At 39.6% G+C, this 18,460-nt stretch overlaps 1 pseudogene; it reads left to right on the top strand.

Moving 5' to 3' along the window:
• Positions 1-4,107: 4,107 nt before the first annotated feature.
• LOC131515964 (serine/threonine-protein kinase MARK2-like) overlaps positions 4,108-18,460 on the top strand; it is a 29,121-nt pseudogene continuing 14,768 nt past the window's right edge.

Below are 18,460 nucleotides of genomic sequence, written 5' to 3'. Positions count from 1 at the left end.
CATTTAAGGAAGAGTTAACACCTGTTCTCTTGAAACTGTTCCAAAAAATAGAAATGGAAGGAAAACTTCCAAACTCTTTCTATGAAGCCAGCATTACCCTGATTCCAAAACCAGAGACCCCAATAAAAAGGAGAACTATAGACCAATTTCCCTGATGAACATGGATGCAAAAATCCTCAACAAGATATTAGCCAACCAGATCCAAAAATACATTTAAAAAAATTATTCACCATGACCAATTGGGATGCAGGGCTGGTTCAATATCCACAGAACAATTAACATGATTCATCACATCAATAAAAGAAAGGACAAGAACCATATGATCCTCTCAACAGATGCAGAGAAACCACTTGACAAAATACAGCATCCTTTCTTGATAAAAACCCTCAAGAAAGTAGGGACAGAAGGAGCATACCTCAAGATCATAAAAGCCATACACGAGTGACCCAACGCTAATATCATCCTCAATGGGGAAAAACTGAGAGTTTTCCCCCTAAGGTTGGGAACAAGACAGGGATGTCCACTCTCGCCTCTATTATTCAACATAGAATTGGAAGTCTTAGCCTCTGTAATCAGACAGCACAAAGAAATAAAAGGCATCCAAATCGGCGAGGAGGAGGTCAAACTTTCGCAGTTTGACCTCTTCGCAGAGAGGGCATGTTATCTTACTCTTCGCAGATAACATGATGCTCTATATGGAAAACCCAAAAGATTCCACCAAAAAACTGCTAGAACTGATTCATGAATTCAGCAAAGTTGCAGGATATAAAATCAATGCACAGAAAACGATTGCATTCCTATACACCAGCAATGAAGTGACAAAAAGAGAAATCAAGGAATCGATCCCATTTACAGTTGCACCAAAAGCCATAAAATACCTAGGAATAAATCTAACCAAAGAGGTGAAAAATCTGTACACTGAAAACTATAGAAAGCTTATGAAAGAAATTGAAGAAGACACAAAGAAATGGAAAAAGATTCCATGCTCCTGGATAGGAAGAACAAATATTGTTAAAATGTCGATACTACCCAAAGCAATCTACGTATTCAACGTGATCCCTATCAAAGTAACAGCAGTATTCTTCACAGAGCTAGAACAAATAATCCTAAAATTTGTATGGAACCAGAAAAGACCCCGAATAGCCAAAGCAATCTTGAAAAAGAAAACCAAAGCCAGAGGCATCACAATCCCAGACTTCAAGCTACACTACAAAGCTGTAATCATCAAGACAGTATGGTACTGACACAAGAACAGACACTCAGATCAATGGAATAGAATAGAGAACCCAGAAATGGACCCACAAACGTATGGTCAACCAATCTTTGACAAAGCAGGAAAGAAAATCCAATGGAATAAAGACAGTCTTATCAGCAAGTGGTGCTGGGAAAACTGGACAGCGACATGCAGAAGAATGAACCTGGACCACTTTCTTACACCATACACAAAAATAAACTCAAAATGGATGAAAGACTGCAATGTAAGACAGGAAGCCATCAAAATCCTTGAGGAGAAAGCAGGCAAAAACCTCTTTGATCTTGCCCGCAGCAATTTCTTACTCAACACATCTCCGGAGGCAAGGGAAACAAAAGCAAAAAATGAACTACTGGGACCTCATCAAAATGAAAAGCTTCTGCACAGTGAAGGAAACAATCAGCAAAACTAAAAGGCAACTGACAGAATGGGAGAAGATATTTGCAAATGACGTATCAGATAAAGGGTTAGTATCCAAAATCTACAAAGAATTTATCAAACTCAACACCCAAAACAAACAATCCAGTGAAGAAATGGGCAAAAGACATGAAGAGACACTTCTCCAAAGAAGACATCCAGATGGCCAACCGACACATGAAAAAATGCTCAACATCATTCATCATCAGGGAAATACAAATCAAAACCACAATGAGATACCACCTTACACCTGTCAGAATGGCTAACATTAACAACTCAGGCAACAACAGATGTTGGTGAGGATGCGGAGAAAGAGGATCTCTTTTGCATTGCTGGTGGGAATGCAAGCTGGTCAGCCACTCTGGAAAACAGTATGGAAGTTTCTCAAAAAACTAAAAAGAGAACTACCCTGCGACCTAGCAATTGCACTACTAGGCATTTATCCAAGAGATACAGGTGTGCTGTTTCAAAGGGACACATGCACCCCTATGTTTATAGCAGCACTATCAACAATAGCCAAAGTATGGAAAGAGCCCAAATGTCCATTGATGGATGAATGGATAGAGAAAATGTGGTATATATATACAATGGAGTATTACTCAGCAATCAAAAAGAATGAAATCTTGTCATTTGCAACTACATGGATGGAACTGGAGGTATTATGCTGAGTGAAATTAGTCAGAGAAAGACAAAAATCATATGACTTCACTCATATGAGGACTTTAAGATACAAAACAGATGAACATAAGGGAAGGGAAGCAAAAATAATAGAAAAACAGGGAGGGGGACAAAACAAAAGAGACTCATAAATATGGAGAACAAACTGAGGGTTGCTGGAAGGGTTGTGGGAGGGGGGATGGGCTAAATGGGTAAGGGGCATTAAGGAATCTACTGAAATCATTGCTTCACTATATACTAACTAATTTGGATGTAAATTTTAAAAAATAAAAAATAAAGTTAAAAAAATAAAAAATAAAATATGAATAAATGAAGCCTAAAGAATATGGGCTTGCAAAATAAAAAAATAATAATAACAATAATAATAACTACTTGTGATATGGCTTTCATTATACCAATTATACAGATTAAGAATATGTAGCTCAAAGAAATTACATAATTTCTAAGAAGCAATGCCAAATTTTGGAATGTTCTGAAAACTTCTAATTCCTAGTTCATTGCCCTAGTCTAGCCCCTCCACCACCCTGTATTTTTGGTCTTCAATTTTAAATGAAATAGTGATATCTAGAGTTAAGGGAGATGGGAGGAATGAGTGGTGACTGCAAGGAACATTAAACTTCTTTTGGGGGTGATGAAAATGTTCTAAAATTAGTGTGGTAATATTTGCCCAACTCTGTGAATATACTTAAATCCATTGAAATATACACTTTAAATAGGTAAGTTGTAGTGTATGTGAATTATATAAAGATAAAGTTGTTAACAAAAAATAATATTTAATGGAAGGCTTTCCCTGCTTTACCAATGAAGTCACAAATTTTTAATAATCAATATATCCTGAGGTTCAAAGGCTGTGCTTTATATCTCTTCATAAATTTATATGGCAGGCAATAAATCAGTGGTTCTTGATAGAGATGATAAAACAGATCTGAACTTCTCCACTCCAATTGGTGGGGAAATGCCCAGTTAAATGCAGCTGAATGGAGGTCAAAACCATAATCCCAAGTAGAAATAAGACAGTAAAATTTTCTCTAGCATAGTCCCTCTCCCATTTCAACAATCTGTCCCTACTTTCCTCACATTTCCTCCTCTTCCATCATCACCATCATAATCTTGTGGTTACATAGTTTCATTCAGGGTCAAAATTAGAAATTAACTAAAGAAGCGATGGTATTCTTCTGATTCTAAGATGTTATCCTTTTAAGATGAATCATCAAGTTAGTAAAAACTTTCCGAGAAATAAAAATGGAATATCACATGAAGTACATACACCGTACACTAACTGAGCATTTCAGAAGTGTTCAAATGTGGGAGAAAATGCACCTTAGAATCAAAGAAATGAAGTAATTCCCACAAAAGTGGTAATCTAGTTAAGGTATAATTTCTCAATATCTGAAGAAAAACAAGATGCTTTTTTAGAATCAGAGTGGTGATGCATTTTTAATGATAGAAATATAAACCTGAGGGGGAACCTGGGTGGTTTAGTTCACTGAACATCCAACTCTTGATTTCAGCTCAGGTCACGATCCCAGGGACATGGAATTGAGCCCCAAGTTGGGCTCTGCACTGAGCATGGAACCTACTTAAGATTCTCTCTCTCTCCCTCTGCCCCACTTCCCTGCTCGTGCTCTCTCTTTATATACATAAAAGCGAAAAAGAAAAGAAAAGAAATATAGAACTGAGACTACAGAAAAAACAGTGGTATTTATTTATTGCTGGATTGAATGGACAGCTTTCCAGAACCTATCAAATGCTCAAAGGCCATGCCCTATTCATTCATTTTGTCTGGGATCAGCCTTCATCTTCATTTTGCAAGGGTAATAGAGGAAGTGGAAAGGGGTGTGGCTTTGGGCATGCACACTGAAATCTACATGTTCTCAGAGGCCTGGAGAGGTATGCATACTTGCAGCGATTTCATGGCCAGTGCCAGTGCACTGCAGAGCTTTCAACAAATGATTAGTAATTGGACCACCCAAGCTCTGAAGAACTGTAGGGCCTGGTTTCTCATTGTCCACAAAAATAAATAAATAAAAATTTAACATATTAAAATTTTTCAAAATTAAAAAAGACTACTTAAGGGAGAGCAGAAGGAACGAAATCCTGCCCATAAATGAAAGCTTTGGCTCTGGAGTATTGGTCAGCCCCTTGCAAGGACGACTTGAGTTGGATCTCTGCCACTGGCTTAATCATGGGAAAGATTTTCCCAGCCTAGCACCCGTTGATTCCTTTCTGCCTGAAGAAATAAGACTTGGGACCTCCCCTACCACCTTAGTGAAAGGGATTAGGCAGGGCAGAGTATAAATCTCTGTTGTGCTGCTCTTGCCAACAACTTGGATTTCTTGAATTCTGGACTACCTATACTCCCTGCCTATTCCATCCCCTACTGAATTTGAGCCTGCTAAAACCTCAGATATTTGCTTGGTGGGAAACCCAGGAAAACTCCCAAACCATCCATATATCCATATGATGAAGTTTCTTCATGACTTCAAAGGCAATACAAAACTCCATCTACCTAGTGATAATATAAGGCAAGATTTTCAATAGTGAGTTCCATAACGGCAGAACTTAACAGACCTGCTGGAATAGAGGTTGCATATATACTTTGCATAGAGATTTTCTAAGGGAATAAAAATTAATCACATTATTATATATGAATTAAAAGTAACTCTAAATTGTAATTGCAAAAGATAAAATTATTTTGTTTATAAATACAGCATATTATATACTGGAACTCAGTAGGAAGTTATATATTCCAGATTTCCAGTAATATGCTATTTGCTTTGAGAAAATCATAATTCAAATGGCTAGAAAATTGGTATCAGTAAATATAGGCACACAGCAGGGCTATGGTAAACAAGTCCTCATAGTCATATGATTAAGACTGGTAGTTGGCCAAACAATTTTTTTAGGTCAATTGGTAATAAATAATTACATATAATAGCACTTACTATTTGTTTTTTAAAGTTTTTATAGTTTGTTTTATAGCTTTAAAAAACTTTTTTTTAATGTCTATTTATTTTGAGAGAGAGAGAGAGACAGAGCACGAGCAGGGGAGGGGCAGAAAGAGAGGGAGACACAGAATCTGAAGCAGGCTCCAGGCTCTAAGCGTCAGCACAGAGCCTGATGTGGGGCGGCAACCCACTAGCAAGATCATGACCTGAGCTGAAGTCAGACGCTCAACCGACTGAACCACCCAGGCACCCCGATTTTGTTTTAACTTTGGATATATAAATGTGCATTGTTCCCTGATTCACACATTCTTGCTCATTGAGAATAGGTATGGTGATTGAAATTGGTCATTTTATTTTTTGCATACACTAAACTCATAATGCAATGTCTACCATTTCCAGCTTAGGTTTCCTTAAAGAGTGGTGAAATCTTAAAGACACTTATGAAGAAATCAAATGGGGGGCACCTGGGTGGCTCAGCCAGTTAAGCTCAGATCATTATCTTGCAGTTTGTGAGTTCAAGCCCCATGTCGGGCTATGCTGACAGCTCAGAGCCTGGAGCCTGCTTCGGATTCTGTGTCTACTTCTCTCTCTGCCCCTCCCTCACTCATGCTCTCTCTCTCTCTCTCTCTCTCCCTCTCTCAAAAATAAACATTAAAAAAAAATTTTTTTTAAGAAATCAAATGGATACAGAATCATCCATGGTTTTTACAACATTGTTATACCAATCTTTTGCAATTATTTTTCACACTCCTAATTCCACAGTTATATACATATCTTTAATGACCAAATTAATAAGCCTTTAAGTATTCAACCTTACCCTTACATGTACACTAACTTTATTTTTATACACATATCTTATTGGATTTCTCACTAGTACACATGGATAATTTGTCTGCATTCCAGGAAACAGTGCATTATAGTAGGAAAAGAAAGGGCACTTATGTGTCAACTATATCTCAATAAAAATGGAAAAGACAAACAGACAGGCAGGCAAGCATACCAACAGTACTTTGTAGTCCTTCCTTATAATAGGAAGGAAATATAATTAAACTGATACGTGTGGTTTCCAAAGAAACTAACAGGAAACATGTATAGACTTATGTGTTAAAATAGACATGACAGCGTGAAGTAAAAGAAAATATAATAAATTTAGCAGGTAGAACAAAAGAGCAGAATGCCCAGAAACAGAAGACCTAGTTCAAGAGTCTACTCAACCTCTTTCTCAAGAGGTGCTGGAATTAACTTCTCTCTACACACAAGATCCCTCACAACTCTGCACATGTTTAAGATTTAAAATGTGCAGCCTAATTAGCAGAGAAAGAAAAAAAGTTTAAAACCTAGCTGCTTAACTTTGGCATGGGCTTCAAATTATATTCCCATTTGCAAATTACCATTGGATTTTTTCACATATATTTGACATTTTATTTCCCTGTTAAGGCTAAATTCAAGGGGCGATAAAGGGAGGAGGAAGAAAAGAAAAAGAAAGAACCAAACAAGCAGCCATGTAAGAGGCTAGAAGAGAACAGCTTGATAAAGATCACCGGAAGATTGCTGCCTCTAGAAAGTTCAAGAGCCCTGTAATAAAATAACCCTGTATAATTCTAAAGAGGTCTGAAATGTTTAACTAGTTTTTAAATGTGAGCAAATACACATACACCCAGCAGTCTAATATGCTTTAGCTTCATGTCCTGAACACTATAAAATTGTCCTATTATTGGCATTTACAACACTTTAACAGCTTGGATAGATTATGTTTCTTAGGAAAGAAGGTAGCTACAAGGTAAGGTTCAAATTCCTAAAGTTCAGATAGTTTTAGGACATTAAAAAAAATAACTTCTCATAGGAAGAATTAATTTCTCTCAAGCAAAAAACAAGGAATGGGAACTTTTTCAATTAATGTCATGTTTTAGACAGAGCCAGTGGAAATTATCAGTCTCATAGGTGACTTTTGCAGAAAGGCTTAAACCAGCATTTTCCCAAGAGGCTATATCCAGGTCTGTTAGAAGTATATAAGCATGAAAATATGGAGGAGATTTGCATATTCATTGCACAAAGTTTACATGAACTGACAAAAGTTCAAACAATATATTCTCAGGCACTTTTCAAGTTCACATTTTATTGCTGCTATGTCTAAGTCAGTTGGAAAGTTCACTCATCTGTATTCCTTCTTACTCAGCTAATATTACTGTCTTGGGTCTCATGAGGGGAGGTACATTACTTATTTCATAAAATTGGAAGTAGGATTATGAGATTTGAGCATTGAAAGGGTTTTGTTCCCCACCTCTCTGACATACAGAATTAGGGAAATAAGGTAAGGTCATCTGAAATTTTCCTGTGGCCTTCAAAGTTGAACTTTTGGAAAATTTGATGACACAGTTTGGAAAGCATTGAGCAAAAGGGGGAAAACACAGAAATCCACCTAAGAGTGAGCACGTAATATGGCCTTTGGAGTCAAATAATAGTGGGTCTTTGTCCCAGCTCTACTTTTCACTAACTGCGATTTGGCAAGTTATTAAACCTTTCAGAGGCTTTATTTTCTCATCTATAAAATGGGAATTAGACTGTTTCATAGAGTTTTGCAAATTTACAAAGATGCCTGTAAAGTATTTGCCATAATGCCTAGACTTAGTTCATTATTGTCTTTAGAACCATTAACTCTGTCCTTTGTTGCATAACTTTGATGTTTAAAAGCATCAAAAGGTCCCTACAGATAGAGAATTTCTCTTGAGTAAACTTCTGTAACTAAACCTTTTATATTCTACATTAGCACAAGAACTAAGATTATTCATGGAATAGGATTCATATATCCTAAAAAAATTTTTTTTTAGTAAACTAAGATTATAGGTCATTAATCCAGTTGCCACATAACCAGCTCCACCCCTCATAATTCTTTAACAGTGAACTAAGGTCACCTTGCCCTTGTGTACCACTTCAAAGACCCCTAATACTTTTCATGGTCATTACCCTTGTTTGTATCCACTTTTTAAATTTTTTTTTTCAACGTTTTTATTTATTTTGGGACAGAGAGAGACAGAGCACGAACGGGGGAGGGGCAGAGAGAGAGGGAGACACAGAATCGGAAACAGGCTCCAGGCTCCGAGCCATCAGCCCAGAGCCTGACGCGGGGCTCGAACTCACGGACCGCGAGATCGTGACCTGGCTGAAGTCGGACGCTCAACCGACTGCGCCACCCAGGCGCCCCTGTTTGTATCCACTTTTTAAAAACAGCCATGTCTGAACCATTTCAGGAACAAGGGTACAATTAGGCATTGATTGTTTTCCCCCTTTCAGTTCTTCCATGTTAAAAAGAGGGGATAAAGAAACAAAACTCAGCAACTCCTAGAAAAGAGGATGTTAGACCCAGCCCTTGGCTGAATTTAATTTGAGGCATTTCAGTATGGTTATTTCTCAGAGTCATTGAGGGCTAATGGTGCAATCCGATTTTGCCCAGATGAATTTCCCATGACAAACGATATTGGCTCATCATTTGTGGTCGTGACTGAGTGCCAGTATTTTTCTTCCCCCAAAGCTCGGGTAGGACAGCATGGAGCTCTTATGTTCCTTGGGACATTTGTTTCCAATTTTGCAAACACTATGAATGTGGTTATTTTTGTAGCTCTGTTAGGAAAGTGCATGGCATTTGGTTTTTCTTGTTGGAGTTAATTATAAATCATTAGGGCTCCAGTGCCCACAACAAAGTCCTTGGACCTTGAAGCTCAATCACTGGTGATTGCAATAGTCCTGCCCACAGCCCCCCTACCTCTTGCTAAATCCTCCATTTCTCATTATAGAAAAGAAGGGAGGAGGGGGCGTTATTTTAAGATGTTTTTATTGGCTTCTAAATGTGAGGCTTTGGTTCCAAAGTCTTCTTTTTTCCCAGAGCAAGATAAACTTTTTTGGGTTGTAAATCATGGGACTTTTGTATCGCTTGACAGGGTCCATGTTTAAAAGCCATTCCAATTGCCTCTCTGATGACTTACGAAGCAGAAAGAGTTGCCCACGCATCATGAAAAGGACGCTTTCAGTAGCACTGGGCCTACACCCAAATCTGTTGCTTTAGGATGATAAATCATTCTATTTTCACCCACTCCCCATCTCAATCTCCTATTTATAAAAAACACCATTGTGACCTGACCAGTAATTTTAGTACAAACTACTGGCTAAATTGAGAGGCCCCGAGATGGAAAAGCTCAAGATAAGGGCCAGTCCTCCACCTCTGAACTGACCACTTTTCCTGCCCACAGCCAGGCACCCACATCACTGAGCTCTCCCAAGCCCCCTATAATTACCCACCTCATCTCACTCTCCAGGAGAGCACCCATAGTCCCAAGTTTTTCCCATTAAAATATCCCTGCCCTACATGTCATTTTCCCATAGGGCTTTGTTTCCTGCTAGAGGGTAAATGGTTAATCTAATTTAAAAAAAAAAAAAAACTGCATTCATGTATAGGTGCCAAATAGATGATGAAAAGAGGATAAGACTTGTTTTATTTTTTTTTTTAACCTCCAAACTCTCTTCATTCAAGGCCTTCTTTGGTTGAATCAGAGCAGGCAGTTGACACTCTCTTGTTTACCTCTGCCTCCAAGGCCTGAAAGAGTACCTGGCACTGGGTAAGCTTCAAGAACCACTTGATGAATGAATGAGGCCCCATCCAATCTTTCCTTCCTTCCCCCACCCCTGGCGTACCCTGGGCTTGGAGCAGAGCTTACACACCATGGAGTTAAAATATATTCAAAGGGCACCCTAGGTGACCCTGAAGACCACTAAGTCCTGCCTTGCCGCTTCATAGATGAGGAAACCCATGCCCAAAGAGGGGAAGTCTCCCTCCCAAGGTCACACAGTGAGTGACTGTAACAGAATCTGATTCAGATCCCTTCACTCCCAGGTCAGGGCTCATCCCCCAACATGGTTTGCTTCCACTTTCTTTATTTTTTTAATATAAGCCTTCTGGAGAAGAATAACATGAGACAGATGTTTTCAACAGTTTCCTAAAGAGGATTTACTTTTAATCTCACACACACACACACACACACACACACACACACACAAGCCTTCTGATTATGAAAGGAGCAGAAGCTTCTGGTCCAGAATGTCCTCTCCTTCCTTTCCACCCACAGGAGTCCCCACAAACCATAAATACAATCATGACATCAACTTGAAAGCAAAAATGAAGAGCTTGGAGATCATTGTAGTGTGGCTTCCCCTCAAAAGCAGACCCCAAGATAGAAATCTTAGGAAGCATTGTGAGGAAATGAGGGAGGAGGTAGGCAGAGAAATAAGGAAAGCCCATTAAGGACTCTTTTTTAAAAAAATGTTTAAATATTTATTTAGTTTTGAGAGAGAGCGAGAGACAGCATGAGTGGGAGACGGGGAGAGAGACAGGGAGACACAGAATCTGAAGCAGGCTCCAGGCTCCAAGCTGTCAGCACAGAGCCTAACTCAGGGTTCAAACCCACAAGCTGTGAGATCCCGACCTGAGCTGAAGTCAGCCACTTAACTGACTGAGCCACCCAGGTGCCCCTATTAAGGACTTCTTGAAGCACAGATCACACACAGCCAATGAAGGCTACTGGGGCTTCGGTCCTATCGAGAATCCTCTTAAAGGCTGTGTAAACACACCTCAGAGTAGTCCACTAAAGGGTGAGGAAACTCTAACTCCCTGTCCCATATTAGTAGAAAACCAGTGAGAAGCATTAAATCTCTGGTGCTGCTGGCTTCCCCCACAAGACCCCCATAGTGTCTGCAGCCAGACAGCCCATGTAGGTGGGGACAGGACCTCAGCCTGCAAGGCAGCTGTCTGCAGATGTCCCCTGTGCAGGCACCAACAGCATCTGCTGCAGAGAACAAACAGGTGATCAAAAACTACCACTATTCCTCCAAAAAAGTGACCTACTCTTGAGAATGCCCTGTGCAGGATTACAGGTGGAGTTTTAGCAGCACAAAGAAATTATATGAAACCCAGTAGGAGGCTGACCTCTTCTGCAAATAATATCCTTATTTCTAGAAGGCTTTTCCTCTTGCTTATTCTTCAGGTGTCAGCTTCAAAATAATAAAGAAATAAAGTTTATCGGGGAGGCTTTCCCTGCTTTGCCCTCATGTCCTTCCCCTTGGTATTTATACTCTTGCTTATAAATATGTATTCAGTATCCATCTTTCCCATAGATTCTATGTTCTGAGTGCAGGAACAAGTCTTTCTCACTTACTCCTATGCTGCCAGGACCTAACACAAAGCCTGAACACAGAAGGGGTTGAATAAACATGTTATGTGTGTCATTTGCAGGTTCTATTTAATGCAGCTTTGTCGTGGGTCATATTTGCTTAGCATGGATGGATTGAATTAAGCCTCCTGGCTTGTTTTTGCCTCTTTGTACTTGGTCAACTGAGCTTCTTTGGTGGATGGTAGGTGAAGCTATTTCCTCAAAGACGCTTAGGTCAATAAAAACTCAGGTGAGAGGGTCTCATTAAGTTTCATTAAAGGAAACTTGCTAAAACTTCCTCCCTCTAACCTCTTTATTGTCAGGACCCATTTATAAAGCACGGGGTTACTAATATAATGGATTTAATCAGATTTCCTCTCTTCTTGAAAGGATGAAAGTTTAGCTTCCTTATAGAGTAAACTGTATGATGTTATCACTACCTGTTCTGAGTAAGACAAGCCTACACCAATTAATGACTAGCATTTTCTCCGGATTTTATATTCTTGGAGACTTTCACAACAGTGGACAACTGTGAATTGGCAAAATAGCTGCCCCCAGAGAATGGAGGGGAAAATGCATAAATTACTCTTGATGGATCATCCTTCAATTTTCTGCTAATGTGTTTTTGGTCAAGACAAATAACAGTAACTCACTTATAGTAACTCAAGTAAAGGGTGGAGGTAGTTATTGTAAGACTCAGGAAAGACAAGAAACAAGGCATCTTTGGGGGTTGGCCTCTTAGCTCTCTCCTTTCTTTCTCTTCCCCCTACCCTTTCATTCTCCATCTTCCTCTGACAACCAACTTTCATGATTTCTGCTTGAAAGTAGCTATCATGTTCCACTTTTCATACATTAATATTTTAATTCTAGCTCCTACTACTAACCAGCAACCGGCTCTTTGTTTCTCAATTCCATATCCCCAAATGAGGAACATGACCTGCCCTGCTATTTTGAATTGGAACAAACTCCAATAGTAAGTCACGGGTTATTGACAAGCCCATAGCACTGCTAACTTTGAGATTAGTTTAGGCCCTGGTCCAATCAGTATGGTAGGAAGGAGAGTGGGAAGAGAGAGTTCCAAAGCAAAGAATGAAGACATGCCCACTCAAGGTGAAGGTAGAATTTCCTAAGAAAGGAGCATAGATGGTACCAACGATCCAAAATATTAACTACCCTAATCTTCTTTCAACATGGGCGGGTATCTGATGGCTAAGGATGCAGAAACTTAAAACATTTTAAGACAGTTGTATCAGCGCCTCTCCTCCACTGTTCCTCTGTAAGCTAACCACTTCCAACTATAAGCATCTTTGACTCTCTGCGTGGGGCTTTTCTTAGCCATAGGTGCACACTCAAAGAGAACTAGAGGTGCCTGAGTTGATGGCACCAGAAGCAGCATTTACTCAATGACAAACGGAACTTCATAAATACCCCAGACACTTTGGCCCCTGTGTGGGACAACTCTGAGGCATATTCTCCACTTTTTACCAGAGGTCCAGACTATAAGTGAGCCCACAACGATAAGTTGCTCAATAACATGGAAGTTTCCAGATTAGAGTTGAACCAACACTTTCTCTAGATCGGTCTTCCAGATCTTCTTCTCCTCCCTCTGTGTCATGATCTCCTTGCTCCTATTCTATGAAGCAATCACCAAAAAACACTTAGGGACAGCAAGGCAATGATAAAATCCACAAATGTATCATTTCCTACAGTAAGGTATGTTTGCTCTGTGTGTTTGTTCATTATAACACAGCTCTTCTCAATTTGTGGAACAGGTTGTGTCTCAGCAATTAAAAACAATAATTTACACGAGCTTAAGAAATGAACCAAGTGGTCCAGGCTCAGAAAGATTTTCACAGTTGGAAAAATTCAGTCAATAAGCAAAAAGTAATTTAAAAACAACACAAGTTCTTCAAATGGAAAGGCATATTATGTCCATGCTTAAGAACTCAACATCAACTTGATAAAGATGTCAATCCTGCCAAGTTAATATATAAATTTAATGCAATGCAAATAAAAATTATCAGCAGTATTTTTGAACTATTTTCACATGGAAAAATAAACAAGTAAAACTAGCCAGAAAAATCCTATTAAAAAAAGTAATGAGGGGCGCCTGGGTGGCTCAGTCGGTTAAGCGGCCGACTTCGGCTCAGGTCATGATCTCGCGGTCCGTGGGTTCGAGCCCCGCATCGGGCTCTGTGCTGACAGCTCAGAGCCTGGAGCCTGTTTCGGATTCTGTGTCTCCCTCTCTCTGACCCTCCCCTGTTCATGCTCTGTCTCTCCCTGTCTCAAAAATAAATAAAATGTTAAAAAAAAAAAAAGTAATGAGGTCAAACTAGCCCTGCCAGATATTAAAATATGATATAAAGCTGTATTAATTAAAGCAACATAATAGTGACCCATAAATAGACATATCAGTAGAATATTCCAGTAATAGACCCCAAAACATAGGAAACTAACATATGATAAAAATATATTATTAAAGAAATGGTATTCACACAATGGGTAGCCATTTAGAAAACAGAAAATCGAATCCATTCCCCTAACCTCAAACAAAATAAATTACAGATGGAGCAAACATTTAAATGTAAAAACTGAAAACCACAAAATTATTAGAAAAAAAGGGCAGAAAGCTTTCTAAGCATGACATGTAAATCAGAAGTCTTGGAAGAGAAGACTGATAAATTTGACTACACAAAAATTTTAAAAATTTGTATAGCAAAAACCTCCATATATACAGTCAAGTGAATATCTTTTAAAAATGAGATAAATCTGTGCAATTCCTATCATAAAGAGCTCAGTTCCCTAGCATATAAAAAGCTCCTAAAACTTATTATGCAAAATCAACAACTCAATATTTGCCAACTGATGTGCCAAGATTGCCAGCAGACAGTCCATAAAATAGGAAGTACAAATACTCTAAAAACATGATTAGTTTCAGCTGCAATCAGTATAAAAGAAAAATACATTCCTCTATGTCTCTCCTTTACTCTAATACTACTTTACTTCTAAAACCAAAGGTGTGGATCTTCCACACATCAAGCAATTCTGCAACCCCAGCTGGGTGCCCTATGATTTAACTCAATTCTGCCACTATCTGAAGATCCCATCAGATCCCACAGGTTAAGGGTTCAGTCCTACAAGACTGTCACTTCAGAGGTGAATCACAAGTCCAGATCGTTATCTGTACTTCTGATTCACTGCCTATAAATGAGAGGTTCCCAAGATCCCCTCCTATCATTTAATTTGCTAGAGAAGCTTACAGAACTCAGAAAAGTGTCACTTGCTAGATAACCAGTTTATTATAAAAGGATATAATTCAGGAACAACCTGATGGAAGAGATGCATAGGGCAAGGTATGGGGAAAGGGGCACAAAGCTTGTGTGGCACTCTCTTGGCACCTCCACATGTCCCCCACCCAAGAAGCTCTCCAAACCATATTCTTTTGGGGATTTGTTGAGGCTTCATTACTTCATTATGTAGGCATGATTGATTGATTGATCCAACCTCCACCTCCTCTCCCCTCCATCTTGGGGACTATAAATTCCAATCTAATAATCCTGGTTGGTTCCCCTAATAACTAGCCCCATCCACTGGGGCTTTCCAAAAGCCACCTCATTAATATAAACTCAGGTGTGGCTGAAAGGGGTTTGTTGTTAATATCAAAAAATATTTCTATCATTTAGTGAATTCCTATCATTTAGCAAATTCCATGGATTTTAGGAGATTTGTATCAGGAATCAGGGACAAAAACCAAATACATTTCTTATTATAACTGATACCTAGAACTAAATCTTACTACGAATAACATAAGTGCAATTAATTGATAGTGAAATACCATTTCTCACATATCAAATTGGCCACAGGGAAGTTTGATGTCACTTGGTGCTGGTGAGGATACTGGGGAACAGGCAATCTCATACATTGCTAGTGCAAGTATAAAAGGCAAAGGGCAAGTATAAAGGGCAAAATCTACTGAAATTTTTTTTTTATGTTTTATTTTATATTTGAGAGAGAGACACAGAGACAGAGACAGAAAGCGAGCAGAGGAGGGGCAGAGAGACAGAGACAGAATCTGAAGCAGACTCCAGGCTCCGAGCCCTCTACGCAGAGGCACAGAGCCCTCTATGCAGGGCTCGAACTCACAAACGGTGATATCATGACCTGAGCTGATGTTGGAGGCTTAACAAACTGAGCCGCCCAGGCACCCCTACCGAAATGTAAACACACATATGCTTTGATTCAGCAGTTTAATTTCTGTGGGCAATTCAGGACCCTCTCTAAAACAATCTGGAAGCCACTTGTAGGCAACAGGTTTGAGCAATGGAAACTTGAGCCAGGCAAAGGGCCCACAGTGACCACTGAGCTGACACAAACAGGCTCATTAAGCAACACACCTCAAAACAGCCAGAGGCCCTAACTGACCAATTTCAATCAGGTGCCATTTCTACCATAAAAGGGAAAATTCCATATGTCCCCACACTCTTTACTGCACCCTGTAACTGTGGCCCGTCACTACCACTTCATGGCAGACAGTTTCTCCTTTGCTGCCCTCTCTGCTGCTTCCTTGCAGTGTATTCAATAAACTTTTTTTTATGGTTGTTTTTTTTTTTTTGAGAGAGAGAGAGCACATGCGTGAGTGTGTACATGAGCAGGGGAGGAGCAGAGAGACAGAGAGAGAGAGAGAGAAAGAAGCTGAGAGAGAGAATCCCAAGCAGGCTCTATGCTGTCATTGCAGAGCCCCAATGCAGGGCTCAATTCCACAAACTGTGAGATCATGACCTGAGCCGAAATCAAGTGTTGGACGCTTAACCAACTGAGCCACCCAGATGCCCTTCCACAAACTTTTGTCTGATTTTTCTGCCTTCAGTGAATTCTTCCATGACCTGCATTGCCAGCCCCCACACAATCAGGATGCCCCACACAGAGTCAGCAAACTTTTTCTATAATGGGCCAAATAATAAATATATTAGGCTTTGGACCATGCAGTCCCTGTCTCAACTATTCAACTCTGTTGTTGTAGTATGAAATCAGCCATAGACAATAAATGAATGAATGAGCATGGCTGTGTTCCAATAAAACTTTATTTACAAAATAGCTGTGGGTGTGATTTGGCCTGTGGGCCACAGTTTGCCAACTCTTGCTTCAGAACACAGTAGAATATGAAGGGCTAGGCACAGTCTCACTGTGGCAGAGACCATTGCTGTCCCCAAGCTCCATTTCTCCCCCATAGTAAAAGATCTGCAGCTAGGACCTGGATGGCCAATCAGGGATTTCATTTCTTAGCCCCCTTTGCTGCTTGGTGACTGGGTAACTAAGTTCTCAGTGATGTGTAAGCATAAGTTCTATTTCCAACCTCTGGTTCATTTGCTTAAGACAAAATCTCTGTTCTGACAGTGACCAAAAGGACATTAAAGCCATATACTAACAATGGCAGAGCTGTCATCATCCAGGGTTCCTTAATGACTGGATGGGACAGAGGGGTCCATAGTCCCACGTAAGAAAAATTGTTCCAAACCTGGTCTGAGGACAGAAGCTTTTTGCTTCACAATCTCTTTCTGAGAAGTTAGCATTCCTGATAAAATGCTTAAACAATTTCCTGTGAACTTGAATGGGATTAAGGTTTGCTCTGGGAAACCAATTACCCACATGCCCAATTACCCACACACTCAGTTGCCAACTGTCAATCAAAGATCTAGTGACCTTTAACCAGACTTACTTTTCTTTCTGTGTCTACTCTAACAGTGATTATCTAACTAAACCCTTTTCCTACCAAGGTTCTCTGCCAAAAGTGAATTTGGGAAGCAGCCTTCTAGGGTGATTTCTCTTATGTGCATGACCATAATAAAACTCTGATACATGCTTATAACTAAATTGTCTAAAAAGTTTTCTTTAACACTTGGAATAGTCACCTGACTTTGTAACAAGAGAAATAATTTTTTTCTTTGAGCCATTAAATTTTGTTCTCTATTGCAGCCACCCAATCTACTTTAATACATTCACACTTTATAAATTAGTTTCATTTACTAAATGCTTACTATATGCCAGAGACTATACTAAGCAGTTGACATGCATTATATGTTACCAAATTCCATTTCTTCCCCCATTGCAAATATCTGCAGCTAGGATTGGATGTCCACTAGGCTGTGCCCTGGGATGTAGCTGTGCCCATGAACACAGGGAAAGGCTCAGATTTGCAGTCTTGAGCCAGAGCTCTGTGCGCCCATTCACCCCGGCCCTGAAGGAGTGGAAGGTTCTTCTTGGAGAGCTCCTATGGCTCTTTCAGGTGAACCAGACTCTTGGGACTGTGAAGAATTCAGCTTCACCAGCAGCACAGTCTGGCACAAAGAAAGAAAAAAGGACTAGCTGCCCCACTCATCGTTGGAGACTAAGAAAAAAATCCTGCAGTTCATAGAAATGTTCAGGTCATGGAAGTCTCAGGAGAGATATTTGGAGTTCTTGTGTATGAGGAAGAGTTTAAACAATCTACTGAAAAATCAACCATCTATGTATCCATCCTTGCACTATACAAATGATTATTGAACACTTACTATGGTGCCAGGACACAAAACACTGGGCAGGGGTGGGAGAGAGTGTTAAACAGGGAGGTGTTTGTCAAGAGTACAAAGTTTGTTATGCAAGATTAATAAGTCCCAGAGATCTGCTGCACACCACGGTGCCTATAGTTAACAATACTGTATACTTAAAATTTTGCAAAATGAGTAGATCTAAAGTTCAGTGTTCTTATCACTAAATAAGTAGGATGGGAAGAAACTCTTAGAGGTGGCAGATACATTTATGGCATTGATTTATGGTGATAGTTTCATGGGTGTATACCCATTTCCAAACTCACAAAGTTGTATACTAAATATGTGCAGCTTTTTGTATTTTGATGATTCCTCAATAAAAAGGTTTTCAGGGGCACCCAGGTGGCTCAGTTGGTTAAGCATCCAACTCTTGATTTCGGCTCA

The sequence above is a fragment of the Neofelis nebulosa genome, chromosome 1 (genome assembly GCF_028018385.1).
Source record: "Neofelis nebulosa isolate mNeoNeb1 chromosome 1, mNeoNeb1.pri, whole genome shotgun sequence".
NCBI lineage: Eukaryota > Metazoa > Chordata > Mammalia > Carnivora > Felidae > Neofelis > Neofelis nebulosa.
Note: the sequence above shows the minus strand (reverse complement) of the source record. Positions and strands in the feature narration are given on the sequence as shown.